The sequence below is a fragment of the Haliotis cracherodii genome, unplaced genomic scaffold, assembly GCF_022045235.1.
Source record: "Haliotis cracherodii isolate W230 unplaced genomic scaffold, xgHalCrac1.p SCAF_5, whole genome shotgun sequence".
NCBI classification, from domain to species: Eukaryota; Metazoa; Mollusca; class Gastropoda; order Lepetellida; family Haliotidae; genus Haliotis; species Haliotis cracherodii.
Window position 1 is genome coordinate 64,828,476 of NW_027266308.1, and position 6,271 is coordinate 64,834,746.

The following is a 6,271-nucleotide window of genomic DNA, read 5'->3' on the forward strand; positions in this document are numbered from 1 at the left end:
ACACCACTGATGGTGTGTCACCTTGAACACCACCGATGGTGTGTCACCTTGAACACCACCGATGGTGTGTCACCTTGAACACTACTGATGGTGTGTCACCTTGAACACCACCGATGGTGTGTCACCTTGAACACTACTGATGGTGTGTCACCTTGAACACCACCGATGGTGTGTCACCTTCGACACCACCGATGGTGTGTCGCCTTGAACACCACCGATTGTGTGTCCCCTTGAACACCCCTGATGGTGTGTCCCCTTGAACACACCTGATGGTGTGTCACCTTGAACACTACTGATGGTGTGTCACCTTGAACACCACCGATGGTGTGTCACCTTGAACACTACTGATGGTGTGTCACCTTGAACACCACCGATGGTGTGTCACCTTCGACACCACCGATGGTGTGTCGCCTTGAACACCACCGATGGTGTGTCCCCTTGAACACCCCTGATGGTGTGTCCCCTTGAACACACCTGATGGTGTGTCACCTTGGACACTACTGATGGTGTGTCACCTTGAACACCCCTATGGTGTGTCCCATCAAACATTCATGACGGTATGTCACCATTTGACAGAAATTCGATGCTGTTGTATTTGTGGTTGGAGTTTGGTTAACAAGGCTCTATCTATACCCAACCTTTCAATAGGGTTGTCATGCTTTGGCAGGTTGTGTATTTCATGGGAGGGCGGGGAGTGGTGTCTTTGAAAACAATACTTGAAACCATTTATATCTAGGTGGACAAATAACGTGAACTACCTTCGTGCCGCTCACTGAAGCAGTATCTGCTCGCTTTCCGAGAGTCGGATAATACTGCTAATTGAATTGTAAGCCTGCGATGAGACGTATTACCAGCTCGCTGGCTGCGTTGCCCTTGAGGTCTGTTGTGATGGAGTCGGCGATGAACAACAGGAACATACCCCAGGGACATCTGTGCCTAGAGCCTCCAACGCAGCAACCCAATCCACATATAGAACCAGAGCGGACCGCAGGCTCTGCTGGGTCCATCACTTATTGATGTTTTGGAACTGATTTCATTAAATGCATCTTCTTTTTTAAACCATATGTATATCATATCTTTGATGATCTCATCGTACCTTTTGTTATAAGTATGTTGTGCTGCATTGGTAATATCATTTTGTATATTATTTTGATATCATGGTTTATTTGTTTTGTTAAAAATATAAAATCATGTATATTTTTGTATTGATAGGATCACCTCATATATTTTTTAGTATTGATATCATACTAGTTTCGTCATGGATGATATGATTTTGTATTAATTATTGAACTTCTTTAACGCACACCATCGTCTTTAAAATTCTGGAATCATTATTGCAACAAAGAAAGCCTTGAACAAATATGACACCCTATTCTAGTCTGGAAGTTTATTTAAGGTACCGACGTCAAATATTTTAACAACGAAACCTTTAGCATCAGCGGAAAGATGCTTGCGCTGAGACGTCATGAAATCTAATGCTAACACCGTATTCGTGCGTGCGTGATTCCCGTGCAACCTTTCGAGTTGAGTTGATTGGTTCAACTGTGTCATATGGCCCTGTGACGCACAGGTCTGGCTGTTGATGAAATATAGTGATAGCTATATAGACAGATTTTTTATTCATGCACCGATTGTCTTTAAATATAATATCCAGTTATGTATGACTGTTTAATAATCTCATACCAACTTTGACTGGAGCAGGTCTAATAGTTTTTTTTCAGAAATTGTAGTAAACGTCGGTATCTTAAATTAACTTCCAGAATCTACCTTAAAAAGTGCTGTATGGTAAAAGTGACCGGAGGCCAGACCCACTCATTACAATGTGTACCGAACAAGTAAGTATCATAGAATATGTTGCAGCCGATATCGAGTGCCTCCTCCTGGCCCAGTTCTACATCTTCTACTACAACACGACAATGGAACTCCGTGAGAACCTCCGTGTGAACCCCCGTGTGAACCTCCGTGTGAAACCCTAGCTGCACTCAGCCAATCGGACTCCGTGTGTCACCACGCCAGTATACACCTATACCGTATTGACTGAACGTCTGATGCGATCTGTATCACACATTACTTGCCACGTCGCCCGGTAATAATACACAGTCGTGATGCTATCATTGTTATTGTCGCGGCATCACGGTGGCTCAAGTGTCAAGGTGACAGCTGAGGTCATCTTGCCCACCGCAGACTTGGTAGACCAATTGATTACTGGACAGCAGGAAGTATCGGTACTGAAGGCGTGAGCAGGCAGGACTGTAATTACCAACAATGGAAATGTTACAGCTATATCATGGCGGATTGAAGAAGAGTAAACCTCAAATCTGGAATGATTTGTCAAGTCAGCTCTAGACCAGAAATTAGTTATTTTTCTGGGCTCCATTTAGATTGTTGTTCTTTTTTTGTGTGTAGATATACTAGTATATATCGCAACAATGATCGGTTATATCATAGCGGAATGCAGGCAACAATGTTACGGTTATATCATGGCGGACTGCAGGCAACAGTGTTACGGTTATATCATGGCGGACTGCAGGCAACAGTGTTACGGTTATATCATGGCGGACTGCAGGCAACAATGTTATGGTTATATCATGGCGGACTGCAGGCAACAATGTTACGGTTATATCATGGCACAGTGTGGGCAACAATGTTACGGTTATATCATGGCGGACTGCAGGCAACAATGTTACGGTTATATCATGGCGGACTGCAGGCAACAGTGTTACGGTTATATCATGGCGGACTGCAGGCAACAGTGTTACGGTTATATCATGGCGGACTGCAGGCAACAATGTTACGGTTATATCATGGCGGACTGCAGGCAACAATGTTACGGTTATATCATGGCGGACTGCAGGCAACAATGTTACGGTTATATCATGGCGGACTGCAGGCAACAATGTTACGGTTATATCATGGCGGAATGCAGGCAACAATGTTACGGTTATATCATGGCGGACTGCAGGCAACAGTGTTACGGTCATATCATGGCGGACTACAGGCAACAATGTTACGGTTATATCATGGCGGACTGCAGGCAACAATGTTACGGTTATATCATGGCGGACTGCAGGCAACAATGTTACGGTTATATCATGGCGGACTGCAGGCAACAGTGTTACGGTTATAGCATGGCGGACTGCAGGCAACAATGTTACGGTTATATCATGGCGGACTACAGGCAACAATGTTACGGTTATATCATGGCGGACTGCAGGCAACAATGTTACGGTTATATCATGGCGGACTGCAGGCAACAATGTTACGGTTATATCATGGCGGAATGCAGGCAACAGTGTTACGGTTATATCATGGCGGACTGCAGGTAACAGTGTTACGGTTATATCATGGCGGACTGCAGGCAACAGTGTTATGGTTATATCATGGCGGACTGCAGGCAACAATGTTACGGTTATATCATGGTGGACTGCAGGCAACAATGTTACGGTTATATCATGGCGGACTGCAGGCAACAATGTTACGGTTATATCATGGCGAACTGCAGGCAACAGTGTTACATGTTATATGTAACGTCGGTAAGTTGCGCCACTCATGAAAACGTCAATTTTGTCAGTCGACTCACAGATTCCCAGTCACAGTCACAGATTCACATGGTATTTGACAAGTAAATAACGGTATTGTCCAGTCCAAACACGATTATTTACAGACCGCCGTCTGGAATATTGCCGAGTACTGCATTAAACAACAAACAACAACCCACTGAGCCACCGGGGCAGGTGATGAAAGGATGTAAAATTGTACATGCCATGACTTTAGTTGTGTGCATGCTGCACGTGTTTTATCTCTCGCACGCTTCGATCTATTTTTTTTATACTACGACACATTGTATTGTTTCACTATAAGGTATCCGATGCTTTATATTTTATTCTGGTATTTCTTGCATTTAGATAGTTCATAAGTTGGATAAAACATTCCTCGGTTTTGGTTGAAAATGTAAAACCTCGAACTCATGGGAAAAGACATCTTTATCCTGAACGTCCTGCCCACGAATCCTCAATGAGAAGGATTTCTATGAAAAAAATGTCACACGGCTGGCTTTGGTTTGTTTGTACGTTTGTTGTTTAACGTCACACACAGTAATAGTCCTATAATCGAGTCTGGACCAGACTATCCTGTGGTTGACATCATGAACATCGATCTACGCAGTTGGAATACGATAATACACATCAACTAAGTCAGCGAGCCTGATCACCCGATCCGGTTGTCGCCTCTTACGACGGGCGGGCTGTTGACGATCAACGTAAACTGTACCGTCAACATCGTCACCTTTTACGGGCGCTTCATTTCTATCATGCTCTTTCTGAATTTGTTTCCTTGGCTAACTTACAGAAAGAACAGGACCCGGTTGTATCAAAACTTCATTAATCAATGGCTTTATTTTTCCCTTAATTGTTAATTACGTTCTTAATGTTTCAATGACGATATTTAAATTTTGTAAAAAGCAGAAATCAAACTGTCATTATCTGAAGTTACTTTAAGCCTAAAGTGTTCGTTAATGTGTCATGAGGGGGTACGGGTGGCCCAGTCGTCTAAGGCGCCGCTATTCGCTGTGCAGAGTTACGTCCCTTGGGCACGCCAGAAACCTATGATTGTGGGTTCGAATCCCGGTTCGCTCCGATTACGTTTCTAGGTTTGTCAGCACCATACCCGTGCTCGTGGGTTTCAACGTCTGAGACCTGCATCACTTCGGGCTTTCCTCCCTACATTAAGCTGACACGCCGCGATATAACTGGAATACTGTTAAAAGCGGCGTTAAACCCAACTCACTCACTCACTAATGTGTCATGAAATTAGGGTACTCTCTGTACCATTGCCACAATTCCGTTTTTTGCAAACAAGCACTGTATCCTAGTAGCGTAACAGTTCCCTCGACTCGAAAGATTGATACGTCATATAATTGCTAAATGCATCACCTCTGCCGTTGATTGTGACGTACTTTTCGTGTTTTTGAGGTTGTGGTCGAACAAAAGACGTTGTATTTACGTGTTTGGTCGAACCCTGCATTTTATCAACCTATTAGAGCATGTTACCTGTTGCGTTTGGTTTAATGACAGACTAAACCTTCATTAAGTTAATAGCCTGTTAATGTATGGTTATTGGCATGTATACAGCCTCAGATCTATCCAGGCCAACAAACCTGATCTTGTCCTTTTTGATAAATCAAATGAAATCATTTATATCATTGAATTTTCTATCCCTTTTTACAGTAATGTGAATGACAAGATTCAGGGGGAAAAAAGGCAAATATGCGGACCTCGCTTTCGAAATGTCACGCTTCCATCCCAAGTACCAAGTTGTCCGACTCCCCATTCTTCTCGGTGCCTTAGGTTTGGTACCTCCCAATCTGTTGACTGACATCGGGAGAGTACCCGGGTTTGCTGCCAGGAATACAGCCCTTCTGACAATCTGGGTAATGCCCTGAACTCACTTATCACCAGAATGCTTACATATACACAATGAAGACTGGACAATGTCTAGTTGAGGTAACGGAGAGTAAAGAGGCGAGTTACCAATCTGAACTTGAAGATGTTGATATTGCCAGCTAGTCTGATGTTTGCAGGCAGAGTGTTACAGAGAACTGGGGCAGTGTGGGTAAATGATCTGTAGCCGAATAAATAAAAAGGAGTCTAACTCAAGTCTATGATAATTCGGCAAGTCAACTCTTGGACAGAAAATACGGATTGTTCAGGGCTATATTTGGATTATTTTTTTTATTTTGTAATTATATATTTTTAGATAAGATAACTTTAATTCTGGGACTAAACGTCAGTCTATCGAAAGTCTTGAGTTTGTAATGTGGAACTGCGAGGATCTGTTGGTTCTGGGATCGCAGTCCGTGCCGTACAGGGTTATCCAGTTCCCCAGCGTCCCAACTCTCTGGCTGCACATTCTACAATGTATCCGTGGCGTATTTTATGACAGAGATATTCATCTAAGAATAATATTCAGTAGTTGTATTCAAATTTATAAAGCTGACGAAAACCATTCCAGAAAGCACATCCATGCAATATCATTCATAACAGATCTTTTACTCCAGTATAGCTCGTACTGCATGTTTAAAGAGATATCATATCCATAATATATTCATGTTTTTCATGCCGACATTTATTCAGTAGTTTTTAAATGCTGCTGTGTGTTCTACTTAACCCTTAAATGTGAATAATTGAAGCATTGGTGCATTATCTGAAATACATTTGCTGGCTCAAATTGTTTTAAAGATATTCTCCCAAATAGAATACTTGAATAAACTTAC